The sequence below is a fragment of the Lipotes vexillifer genome, unplaced genomic scaffold, assembly GCF_000442215.2.
Source record: "Lipotes vexillifer unplaced genomic scaffold, Lipotes_vexillifer_v1.1 scaffold2365, whole genome shotgun sequence".
Classification (NCBI taxonomy): domain Eukaryota; kingdom Metazoa; phylum Chordata; class Mammalia; order Artiodactyla; family Lipotidae; genus Lipotes; species Lipotes vexillifer.
Window position 1 is genome coordinate 39605 of NW_006796577.1, and position 14075 is coordinate 53679.

Sequence of the window (14075 nt, forward strand, 5' to 3'; positions counted from 1 at the left end):
CCATATAACAATTTTCAGTTGAATGTTTATTGAAACAAAATAAGACTAAGTAAAAATAATGATTCTTCTTCTCTGTACTTTGAAGATATTGAATAGATTTTTTAAAAATTTAACTATGATGGTAATCAACACATTCTGACATATAGTTATTTGCAATATAGGTACATTTACAGACATTCAACTATACTAGATCAATTTTTAAAAATCAGAAGCAAAAATAAATAGAGAAGGAGAAAAAGAGAGAGAAAAAAAATAACAATTTCAATAGTGTGGGGACAATTTCTCACTGTTGCCCTAATTAAGCACAGTCCCAGGGGAGAGCAGGAGATGAGAGATATGGATTTGTTCTCTCAGTCAGTTTCAGTTTCAGTTCCTGTGATGCCTCATGGTGTGAGCATCTGCTGTGGTGAACAGGATTCTAATGTTTAAAGATGTGCATTTTTCATGCAGCATGGCCTCTGGGAAGAGGCCAACTACTTTATCTGGTACAGTCATCTGTCCCAGATCTGGACAGCAACCCATGTCTTTGGGGCATTCTTAGAGATGGCATGTCCCTCTCCACCATCAAGACTTTCTAACAGGATTTAGGAGTCATTTTGACTTTATATAATTTTGCTTCATTTCCTGACTTTTGAACTCAACTCCTACACAAGATACTTAATTCCACAGTAATCTGTAAGCACCATGGTACAAAGAACAGGTCATATTTTGATAGGGTAACTAAATTTATGGTTTTTCTAACTTAAAAAGGTAAAGGAAAAATCAGATGATTTCAAGTAGAGCCACAAAGATAGTTTTAACACTTATGAAAGATGAATATCTAAGAAAAATTTAATCATTATACTTATTCCTTCTGTTTTGGCAAAGAAGCTTAGATGGATGTCCCAATAAAGGTCTCTAAATGAATTATGATTTCTTACACAGAAAATGGTGACCAGCTGTTTTTGTTCTCCATTGAGTACACAACAGCAGGAAATGCTTAAAATGTAGCATGAAGGATTTATCTCAGATACAGAAAGATTTCTGTTTGCCAGACACTTAGATAACTTCTTGAGAGATGTTATAGAATCTCCTACTGAGGAAACTTCTTTATAACCTCGTTCTGCCTGGAATGGTTTATGTCAACATTTTTCAAAGTATGTTCTAGCATTTTATGGACTGTTAAGGGAAGTTAATCAAAATAAAGATTCTTTTATCAAATAAATTTCAGAAACACTAGCTTTAATAAAGTTAAACAAACTTCTTTACTGAAGGGCTTCATAGGCCTTTACTCTGGTTTATGTTTTGTGAGTATCTAATGGAAGGTAAGGGTATCTATAGTAAAATGCATTTTTTTTTTTTTTACGGTACGCGGGCCTTTTACTGTTGTGGCCTCTGCCGTTGCGGAGCACAGGATCCGGACACGCAGGCTCAGCGGCTATGGCTCACGGGCCCAGCCGCTCCGCGGCATGTGGGATCTTCCTGGACTGGGGCACGAACCCGTGTCCCCTGCATCGGCAGGCGGACTCTCAACCACTGTGCCACCAGGGAAGCCCATAAAATGTATTTTCAAAATTTATTTGATAATATGACCTATTTTAGAGTCTTCTAAAAAGATTGGTATTCTGTGTTAATTTTTTGGAGATATATTGATCTATATATTTGAAGGTGGTAAATTAAGTGAACTCTTGTGCAATGTTTAAAAATATTTCTCAATTGCCACATTCCTACTCTTAAAAACAACAAATATCTCCACAAAGATATCTCACTTTTTAAAATTTGAATGCTGGGGCTTCCACCATGGTTGAGAATCTGCCTGCCAATGCAGAGGCTATGGGTTCGAGCCCTCGCCTGGGAAGATCCCACATGCCACGGAGCAACTGGGTCCGTGAGCCACAACTACTGAGCCTGCGCATCTGGAGCCTGTGCTCTGCAACAAGAGAGGCGGCGACAGTGAGAGGCCCACGCACCGCGATAAAGAGTGGCTCCCGCTTGGCACAACTAGAGAAAGCCCTTGCACAGAAACGATGACCCAACACAGCCAAAAATAAATAAATTTATTTAAAAAAATTTTTTTAAATGCAGTTGACATATAATACTATGTTAGTATCAGGTGTACTACATACTGATTTGACATTTGCATACTTTATGAGATAATCACCACCATATGTCTAATAACCATCAATCCCCATACAAAGTTATTACAATATTATTGACCATATTCCTTATGCTGTATATGACATCCCCATGATTATTAATTATATAATACAAATTACAAATTATATAATTTGTAATATATAATTTAATATATAATATAAATACAAATTATATAATACAAAGAGGTTTGTATCTCTTAATCCCTTACACCTATTTCAGCCACCCCCAACCCCTCGCTTCAGGCAACCCATCCCATATTTGTTCTCTGCATCTATGAGTCTGTTTTCATTTTGTCTTGTTTGTGTGTGTTTTTTTTTTTTTAGAGTCCAATTTAAGTGCGGCATTTGTCTTCCTCTGACTTATTTCACATAGCATAATATCCTGTAGATTCATCCATGTTGCCATAAATGGCAAGATTTTTTCTTTACAGCTGAGTAGTATTCCATTGTGCATGTATTACATACCACATCTTCTTTATTCATTCATCTATTGATGAGCACTTAGGTTGCTTCCGTATGTTGGCTATTGTAAACAATGCTGCAAGGAACATTGGTGGGCACATGTCTTTTCAAGTTAGTGTTTTTTGTTTTCTTTCTATAAATACCCAGAAGTGCAATTGCTGGATCATATACCAGTTCTATTTTTAATTTTTTAGAGGAGGCACTGTTTTCTATAGTGGTTGCACTAATTTACAATCCCACCAACAATGCACAAGGATTCGTTTTTCTCATCCTCACCAACACACTTTCTATTTGATGTTATTTTGATAACAGCCATTTTGACAGGTGTGAGGTGATATCTCAGTGTGGTTTTAATTTGCATTCCCCTGATGATTAGTGATGTTGAGCATCTTTTCAAGTGTCTGTTGACCATCTGTATGTCTTATTTGGAAAAATACATATTCAGGTTCACTGCCCATTTTTTAATTGAGTTGTTCATGTTTTTGATGTTGAGTTGTATGAGTTTTTAGTATAATTTTAAAATATCAGTCCCTTGTTGGATATATCATTTGCAAATATCTTCTATTCAGTGGGCTGCTTTTTCATTTTGTCGATAGTTTCCTTCACTGTGCAAAAGCTTTTTAGTTTGATGTGCTCCCATTTGTTTATTTTTGTTTTTCTTCCCTTGCCTGAGGAGACATCCAGAAAATTATTGCAAAGACCAATGTCAAAGAGCATTCTGCCTATGTTTTCTTCTAGGAGTTCTATGATTTCAGGTCTTACATTTAAGTCTTTCAACCATTTTGAGTTTATTTTTGTATATGGTGTGAGAAAGTAGTTCAGCTTGATTTTTTGCATGTAGCAGTACATTTTCCCATCATATAAGTCCACTGCCCATGTTAGTGTGGGTTCATTTCTAGGCTCTCTATTCTGTCCTACTGATCTATGAGTCTGTTTTTGTGTGAATAGCACCTTGCTTTGCAGCATAGTCGGAAATCAAGACGCATGATACCTTCAGCTTTGTTCTTCTTTCTCAAGATTGTTTTGGGCTATTGGAGGTCTTTTGTATTTCCATACAAATTTTAGAATTATTTGTTCTAGTTCTGTGAAAAATGCCATTGGTATTGCATTGAATATTGTATTAAAATGGTTATTTTAATGATATTAATTATTCTAATCAATTGTATCATCTTTAATTCTTTCATCCACGTCTTGTAGTTTTCTGACTACAGGCCTTTTACCTAATTGGTTAGATTTATTCATAAGTATATTACTCTTTTTGGTGCAATTGTAAGTGGGATTCTTAATTTCTCTTTCTGATAATTTGTTTTTAGTGTATAGAAATGAAACAGATTTTTGTATATTCATTTTGTATCTTGCAAAGTTACTGAATTCATTTATTAGTTCTAATAGTTTTTTGGTGGCAGCTTGAGGATTTTCTATATATAGCATGATGTCATCTAAACAGTGACAGTTTTAATTCTTCCTTTCCAATTTGGATTCCTTTTACTTCATTTTCTTTTCTGATTCCTATGACTAGGACTTCTAATACGATGTTGAATAAAAATGGTGAGAGTGGGCATCCTTGTCTTTTTCCTAATATTAGAAGAAATGCATTCAGCTTTTCACCGTTGAATATGATGCTGGCTATAGGTCTGTCATATATGGCCCTTATTGTGTTGAGGTATGTTCCTTCTATACCCACTCTGTTGAGAGTTTTTAATCATTAATGGATGTTGAATTTTTTCAAAAGCTTTTCCTGCATCTATTGAGATGGTCATATGATTTTTCTTCTTCAATTTGGTAATATTGCATATCACATTGATTGATTTGCAAGTATTGAACCATCCTTTCATCCCTATGATAAATCCCACTTGATCATATTGTATAATCTTATTAATGTATTGTTGAATTCAGTTTGCCAATATTTTGTTAAGCATTTTTGCATCTTGTTCAGGTAATGCTAACTTCATAGAATGAGTACAAAATCTTTCCTTCCTCTTGCATTTTTGGAATAATTTGAGAAGGATTGGTGTTAGCTCTTCTTTAAATGTTTGGTAGAATTCACCTGTGAAGCTATTTAGCCCTGGACTTTTGTTTGTTGCGATGTCTTTTTATTATTGATTCAATTTCATTATTGGTAATTGGTCTTGTCAGATTTTCTATTTTTTCCTGATTTGGTCTTCGATTATTGTATGTTTCCAGGAATTTATCCATGTCTTCTAAGTTGTCCAATTTATTGGCAGTAAATTGTGTACAGTAATCTCTTATAATTCTTTGTATTCCTGTGGTATTGATTGTAACTTCTCCTTTTTCTATTCTGATTTTATTTATTTGGGTCCTCTTTCTTTTTTCTTATAAGTTCAGCTAACGGTTTATTTATTTGTTTATCTTTTCAAAGAATCAGTTTCATTAATCTTTTCTATTTTTTTAGTGTCTATTACATTTATTTTTGTTCTGATCTTTATTATTTCTTCCCTTATATTAACTTTTGATTTTGTTTGTTTTTCCTTTTCTAATTCCATTAGGTTTATGGTTAGGTTATTTATTTGAGATTTTTTTGTTTGTTTTCTGAGGTAGGATTGTAGTAATATAAATTTCCCTAAGCTGCTTTTGCTGCATACCATAACCAATGGTCACTTAGCATCATATTATTTAGCCTTAAAGTGTTTATGTTTTTTGCAGTTTTTTCTTACAGTTGATTTCTAGTCTCATACTGTTGTGGTCCAAAAGATGCTTGATATGATTTCAATCTTTTAAAATTTACTGAGACTTGTTTTGTGGCCAAGCATGTGATGTATCTGGACAATGTCCCATGTATACTTTAAAAGAATGTATTCTTCTGTTTTGGGATGGAATGCTCTCTATATATTTATTAAGTCCATCTCATATAATGTGTCATTTAAGGCCAGTGTTCCTTGTTGATTTTCTGTATGGATGATCTGTTCATTGATGTGAGGTGTTAAAGTCCCCTACCATTATTGTGTTACTGTCAGTTTCTCCCTTTGTGCCTGTTAACATTTGCATTATATATTGAGGTACCCCTATATTCAGTGCATATATATTTACATTGTTATATCTTCTTCTTGTATAGATTCCTATCTTTATGTAATGTCCTTCTCTGTCACTTATTAGTTTTTGTTTTAAAGTCTATTTTGTCTGATATAAATAATGCTACCCCAGATTTCTTTTCATTTCCATTTGGATGACATACCTCTTTCCATCCCGGTCTGTGAATGTGTCTTTTGATCTGAAGTGGGTCTCTTGTCGGCAACATATATATAGGTCTTGTTTTTGTATCCATTCAGCCCCTTTATGTCTTTTGAATATAACAATAGTCCATTTACATTTAAAGTAATTATTGATAGGTATGTACTCATTGCTTTTTTTGTTAATTATTTTCTAGTATTTTTGGTTTTTTGGTCATTGTCATTCCTTTCTTCTTTTGCTCTCTTCCCTTGTGATTTGATGACTATCTTTAGTGTTACATCTGGAGTTCTTTCTCGTTTTTCTGTATATATCCATTATAAGTTTTTGGTGTGCGGTTACTATGAGGTGATATATACCAACCTATGTGTATACCTAATTCTTTTAAGTTGCTGATCTTTTAAGTTTGAATGCATTCTAACAACCTTCCATTTTTACTCCCCCCACCACCAGCTTTAATGTTTTTGACATTATATTTTAGATACTTTTATTTTTTGTTTCCCTTAACTACGTTTTCTGGATATAGATGATTTTACTACTTTTTGCCTTCTAATCTTCTAACTAGCTTTATCAGTGCTTGATCTACCAACTTTACTATATATTTTCCTTTACCAATGAAATTTTTCATTTTGTAAATTTCATATTTCTACTTGTAGTATTTTCTTTTCCACTTAGCAAAAATCCCTTTAACAATTCTTGCAAAGACAGTTTAGTGACACTGACTCTTTAAGCATTTGCTTGTATGTAAAATGCTTCATCTAGTTTTTCAAACCCGAATGATAACCCTGCTGGTTAGATTATGCTTGGTTGTAGGCTTTTTCCTTTCATCATTTTGGTTTTTTGTTAACTATAAATGCCTACTTAATTTTTTTATGTTTTTAAATTTTTTTACTTTTTATCATTCATCCATTTTATACACATCAGTGTACACATGTCAATCCCAATCTCCCAATTCATCACAACACAAAGCCCACCACCAGCCACTTTCCACCCTTGTTGTCCATATGTTTTTTTTTGTTTTGTTTTTGTTTGTTTATTTATTTATTTATTTATGGCTGTGTTGAGTCTTCGTTTCTGCACATGGGCTTTCTCTAGTTGCAGCGGTGCGCGGGCCTCTCACTGTCGCGGCCTCTCCTGTTGCGGAGCACAGGCTCCAGACGTGCAGACTCAGTAGTTGTGGCTCACAGGCCTAGTTGCTCCATGGCAGGTGGGATCCTCCCAGACCAGGGCTCAAACCTGTGTCTCCTGCATTGGCAGGCAGATTCTCAACCACTGTGCCACCAGGGAAGCCCTGTCCATATGTTTTTTCCCTACTCTGTGTCTCAATTTCTGCTCTGCAAACTGGTTAATCTGTACCATTTCCTAGGTTCCACATATACACCTTAATATCCAATATTTGTTTTTCTCTTTCTGACTTACTTCACTCTGTATGACAGTCTCTAGATGTACCCATATCTCTACAAAGAAAACAATTTGGTTCCTTTTTATGGCTGAGTAATATTCCATTGTATATATGTACCACAGCTTCTTTATCCATTCATCTGTCGATGGGCATTTAGGTTGCTTCCATGACCTGGCTATTGTAAATAGTGCTGCAATGAACATTGGGGTGCATGTGTCTTTTTGAATCATGGTTTTCTCAGGGTATATGCCCAGTAGTGGGATTGCCTGGTCATATGGTAATTCTAATTTTAGTTCTTTAAGGAACCTCCATACTGTTCTCCATAGTGGCTGTATCAATTTACATTCCCACCAACAATGCAAGAGGGTTCCCTTTTCTCCACACCCTCTCCAGCATTTGTTGTTTGTAGATTTTCTGATGATGCCATTCTAACTGGTGTGGGGTGATATCTCACTGTAGTTTTGATTTTCATTTCTCTAATAATCAGTGATGTTGAGCAGCTTTTCATGTACTTCTTGGCTATCTATATGTCTTCTTTGGAGAAATGTCTATTTAGGTCTTCTGCCCATTTTTGGATGGGTTGTTTGTTTTTTTAATATTGAGGTGCATGAGCTGTTTATATATTTTGGAGATTAATCCTTTGTCCGATGTTCATTTGCAAAAATTTCCTCCCATTGGAGGGTTGTCTTTTCATCTTGTTTATGGTTCCCTTCGCTGTGCAAAAGCTTTCAAGTTTCCTTAGGTCCCTTTTTTTTTTAATTTTTTTAAATTTTTATTTCCATTTCTCTGGAAGGTGGGTCAAAAAGGATTTGCTGTGATTTACGTCATAGAGTGTTCTGCCTATGTTTTCCTCCAAGAGATTTATAGTGTCTGGCCTTACATTTAGGTGTTTAATCCATTTTGAGTTTATTTTTGTGTTTGGTGTTAGAGATTGTTCTAATTTCATTCATTACATGTAGCTGTCCAGTTTTCCCAGCACCATTTACTGAAGAGACTGTCTTTTCTCCATTGTATATCCTTGCCTCCTTTGTCAAAGATTAATTGACTATAGGTGCATGGGTTTATCTCTGGGCTTTCTATCTTGTTCCATTGATCTATATTTCTGTTTTTGTGCCAGTAACGTATTGTCTTGATTACTGTAGCTTTGTAGTATAGTCTGAAGTTAGGGAATCTGATTCCTCCAGCTCTGTTTTTTTCCCTCAAGACTGCTTTGGCTATTTGGGGTCTTTTGTTTCTCCATACAAATTTTAAGATTTTTTTGTACTAGTTCTGTGAAAAATGCTATTGATAATTTGATAGGGCTTCCATTGAATCTGTAGATGGCTCTTGGTAGTAAAGCCATTTGCACAATATTGATTCTTCCAATCCAAGAACATGGTATATCTCTCCATCTGTTTGCATCATCTTTAAATTCTTTCATCAGTGTCATAGTTTTCTGCATACATGTCTTTTGTCGCCCTAGGTAGGTTTATTCCTAGGTATTTATTCTTTTTGTTGCATTGGTAAATGGGAGTGTTTCCTTAATTTCTCTGTCAGATTTTTCATTATTAGAGTATAGGAATGCAAGAGATTTCTGTGCATTAATTTTGTATCCTGCTACTTTACAAAATTCATTTATTAGCTCTAGTAGTTTTCTCTTGGCATCTTTAGGATTCTCTATGTATAGTATCATGTCATCTGCAAACAGTGATGGTTTTAATTCTTCTTTTCCAATTTGTATTCCTTTTATTTCTTTTTATTCTCTGATTACTGTGGCTGGGACTTCCAAAACTATGATGAATAACAGTGGTGAGAGTGAACATCCTTGTCTTGTTCCTGATCTTAGAGGAAATGCTTTCAGTTTTTCACAATTGAGAATGATGTTTGCTGTGGGCTTGTTGTATATGGCCTTTATTATGCTGAAGTAGTTTCCCTCTATGCTCACTTTCTGGAGAGTTTTTATTATAAATGGGTGTTGAATTTTGTCAAAAGATTTTTCTGCATCTATTGAGATGATCATATGGTTTTTAATCTTCAATTTGTTAATATGGTGTATCACATTGATTGATTTGCATATATTGAAGAATCCTTGCGTCTCTGGGATAAATCCCACTTGATCATGGTGTATGATCCTTTCAATGTGCTGTTGGATTCCGTTTGCTAGGATTTTGTTGCGGATTTTTGCATCTATATTTATCAGTGATATTGGTCTGTAATTTTCTTCTCTTGTAGTATATTTTTCTAGTTTTGATATCATGGTAATGGTGGCCTCATAGAATGAGTTTAGGAGTTTTCCCTCCTCTGCAATTTTTGGAAGAGTTTGAGAAGGATGGGTGTTAGCTCTTCTCTAAACGTTTGATAGAATTCACCTGTGAAGCCATCTGGTCCTGGACTTTTGTTTGTTGGAAGATTTTAAACCACAGTTTCAATTTCAGTGCTTGTGATTGGTCTGTTTATATTTTCTATTTCTTCCTGATTCAGTCTTGGCAGGTTGTGCATTTCTAAGAATTTGTGCATTTCTTTCAGGTTGTCCATTTTATTGACGTAGAGTTGCTTGTAGTAGTCTCTTAGGATGCTTTGTATTTCTGCAGTGTCTGTTGTAACTTCTTTTTCATTTCTAATTTTATTGATTTGAGTCCTCTCCCTCTTTTTCTTGATGAGTCTGGCTAATGCTTTATCAATTTTGTTTATCTTCTCAAAGAACCAGCTTTTAGTTTTATTGATCTTTGCTATTGTTTTCTTTGTTTCTATTTCATTTATTTCCGCTCTGATCTTTATGATTTCTTTCCTTCTGCTAACTTTGGGTTTTGTTTGTTCTTCTTTCTCTAGCTCCTTTAGGTGCAAGGTTAGATTGTTTATTTGAGATTTTTCTTGTTTCTTGAGGTAAGATTGTATAGCTATAAACTTCTGTCTTAGAACTGCTTTTGCTGCATCCCATAGGTTTTGGATCATTGTGTTTTCATTGTCATTTGTCTCTAGGTATTTTTTGATTTCCTCTTTGATTTCTTCAGTGATCTCTTGGTTATTTAGTAACATATTGTTTAGCATCCATGTGTTTTTGTTTTTTACATTTTTTTCCCAGTATTGATTTCTAGTCTCATAGTATTGTGGTCAGAAATGATGCTTGATATGATTTCAATTTTCTTAAATTTACTGAAGCTTGATTTGTGACCCAAGATGTGATCTATCCTGGAGAATGTTCCATGCACACTTGAGAAGAAAGTGTAATCTGTTTTTGGATGGAATGTCCTATAAATATCAATTAAATCTATCTGGTCTATTGTGTCATTTAAAGCTTCTGTTTCCTTATTACTTTTCTGTTTGCATGATATGTCTATTGGTGTAAGTGAGGTGTTAAAGTCCCCTACTATTATTGCATTACTGTCGATTTTCTCTTTTACAGCTGTTAGCAGTTGCCTTATGTACTGAGGTGCTCCTATGTTGGGTGCATATAGATTTATAATTGTTATATCTTCTTCTTGGATGATCCCTTGATCATTATGTAGTGTCCTTCCTTGTCTCTTGTAACATTCTTTATTTTAAAGTCTATTTTATCTGATTCGAGTATTGCTACTCCAGCTTTCTTTTGATTTCAATTTGCATGGAAAATCTTTTTCCATCCCCTAAATTTCAGTCTGTATGTGTTCCTAGGTCTGAAGTGGGTCTCTTGTAGACAGCATATATATGGGTCTTGTTTTTCTATCCATTCAATGAGCCTGTGTCTTTTGGTTGGAGCATTCAATCCATTTACGTTCAAGGTAATTATCGATATGTATGTTCCTATTATCATTTTCTTAATTGTTTTCGGGTTGTTTATGTAGGTCCTTTCCTTCTCTTGTTTCTCACTTAAAGAAGTTCCTTTAGTATTTGTTGTAGAGCTGGTTTGGTGGTATTGAATTCTCATAGATTTTGCTTGTCTGTAAAGCTTTTGATTTCTCCATCGAATCTGAATGAGATCCTTGCTGGGTAGAGTAATCTTCTTTGTAGGTTCTTCCCTTTCATCACTTTAAATATGTCCTGCCACTCCCTTCTGACTTGTAGAGTTTCTTCTGTGAAATCAGCTGTTAACCTTAATGCACTTCCCTTGTATGTTATTTGTCATTTTTCCCTTGCTGCTTTCAATAATTTTTCTTTGTCTTTAATTTTTGCCAATTTGATTACTATGTGTCTTTGTGTGTTTCTCCTTGGTTTTATCCTGTATGAGACTCTCTGTGCCTCCTGGACTTGGGTGGCTATTTCCTCTTCCATGTTAGGGAAATTTTCGACTATAATCTCTTCAAATATTTTCTCGGGTTTTCTCTCTCTCTCTTCTCCTTCTGGGACTCCTATAATGTGAAGGTTGTTGCATTTGATGTTGTCACAGAGGTTTCTTAAGCTGTCTTCATTTCTTTTCATTCTTTTTTCTTTATTCTGTTCTGCAGCTGTGAATTCCACCATTCTGTCTTCCAGGTCACTTATCCGTTCTTCTGCCTCAGTTATTCTGCTATTGATTTCTTCTAGTGTACTTTTCATTTTAGTTATTGTATTGTTCATCTCTGTTTGTTTGTTCTTTAATTCTTCTAGATCTTTATTTAACATTTCTTGCATCTTCTCAATGTTTGCCTCCATTCTTTTGTCGAGGGCTTGGATCATCTTCACTATCATTATTCTGAATTCTTTTTCTGAAAGATTCCCTCTCTCCATTTCATTTAATAGTTTTTCTGGGGTTTTATCTTCTTCCTTCATCTGGTACATAGTCCTCTGCCTTTTCATCTTGTCTATCTTTCTGTGAATGTGGCTTTTGTTCCACAGGTTGCAGGATTGTAGTTCTTCTTGCTTCTGCGGTCTGCCCTCTGGTGGATGAGGCTATCTCCTTTCATCATTTTGAATACATCATGTCACTCCCTTCTGGCCTGCAGAGTTTCTGCCAAAAAGTCAGCTGATAGACTTATGGGAGTGTACTTGTATGTAATTTGTTACTTTTCCCTTGCTGCTTTTAATATTCTCTCTTTATCTTTACTTTTTGCTATATTAATTATAATGTGTCTTGATGTGGCTCTCTCTGGGTTCATCTTGTTTGAACTCACTGTGCATCCTGGACCTGAATGTCTCTTCTTTCCCATGTTAGGGAAGTTTTCGGGTACTATATTTTCAAATATGTTCTCTGCCCCTTTCTCTCTCTCTTCTCCTTTTGGGACCCCTATTTAAGGCAAATGTTAGCACACTTAATGTTGTCTCAGAGGTTTCTTAAACTATCTTTACTTAAAAATTTTTGTTTCTTTTTTCTGTTCAGCTTGGGTGATTTCCATTACTCTGTCTTCCAGTTTGGAGATCCATTCATTTATATAATCTAATCTACTGTTGTTTCCTTCTAGTGTATTTCTAAATTTCTGTTATTGTATTCTTCAGTTCTGTTTGAACCTTCTTTATATTTTCCAACTCTTTGTTAAAAGTGTCACTGTGTTCACCCATTCTTCTCCTGAGTTCATTGAGCATCTTTATAATCATTTTCTTGAACTCTTTATTAGGTAGATTGCTTGTCTCCATTTTATTTAGTTCTTTTTCTGAGGTTTTGTCTTATTCCTTTGTTTGGGATATATTCCTCTGTTGCCTGATTTTGCCCAATTCTTTCTTTCTTTTTTCTATGTATTAGGTAAGTTTGTTACATTTCCTGATCTTGGAGAAGTGGCCATATATAAGAGATGTCCTATAGGGCACAGCATCAGACCCAACTCTGGGCCGTATGGGTCCTTCTTTTTTCACAGGGCCAATAACTATAGGTGTGCTGATAGGCAGGCATGACTCCCAGCCTGGTTGGCTGCCAGGCCTGACTTGTGTGGCTGTTGCTGAGTTCCAGTGTGACTGGGTGCATGGTCCATTGTTCCTGGGACTTATGTTGGCCTGCTCATGGACAGGTAAGTTCCTGGCACTAATAGGTTAGAGGGAGGATTCCAAATGGTATTTGTCAGCATCAGGATCTTTATGATAGAATTAGCTCCCCAAAATGGCTGGGTAGATTATCTTCTCTTTGCGTTATTCTTCTTCTGAGGTTTTGTCTTGTTCCTTCATTTGGAACACACTTCTCTGTCTCCTCATTTTGCCTAAATCTCTGTGTTTATTTGTATGTATTAGGTAGGTCAGTTACATTTCCTGATCTTGGAGAAGTGGCTTTGTGTGGGAGATGTTCTATGGGGCCAAGCAGAACACTCCTCTCTGGTCACTAGAGTTTTATAATCTAGGGGTTACCCCTGTGTGGGATGATTGGGCCCTTCTTTTGTGGTGAGACTGACAACTCTGAGCACACTGGTAGGTGGGGCTGGTCCCCAGCCTAGTTGGCTTCCTGCTCCTGCCTCATGCAGAGGTTGCCAGCTGCTGATGTGTGGGGCCAGGTCTTGGCATCACTGGCCATGGGGCCCAGGAGGCCCCAGTGCTGGTGTTGGCCTGCTGGTGCACAGGGTTGGGGCCGTGAAAGTCCCGGGGCTGGTGCTGGCCCACTGGTGGGTGGGACTAGGTCCCCATGTGATTGGCTGCAGGGCCTTTGAAGGTCCCAGGACTAGTGCCAACCAGCTGTTAATATTCTAGAGGGATGATTCCAAAATGGTGCTTTCCAGCTCCAGTGTCCTCATTTTAGAACAAGCTCCCAAAATGGCTGCTGACAGTGTCTTGTTCCCATGGGGAGTCACAGTGGCCTCCTCCCTCTCTGAGAGTTTTCTCCAAGATCAGTAAGTGGGCCTTACACAGACTCTTGCAAATTACTGCCTCTGTGCTAGGTCTCAGAGCGTGGGAGATTTTGTGTATGTTCTTTAAGAGTGGAGTCTTTGTTTCCTACAGCCCTCTGAGTCCCCCATTTGTAAGCCCTGCTGGCCTACAAAGCCAGAGATTCTGGGGCTTGTCTTCCTGGAAGGACTCTTGAGCTAGGGAGTCCAATGTGG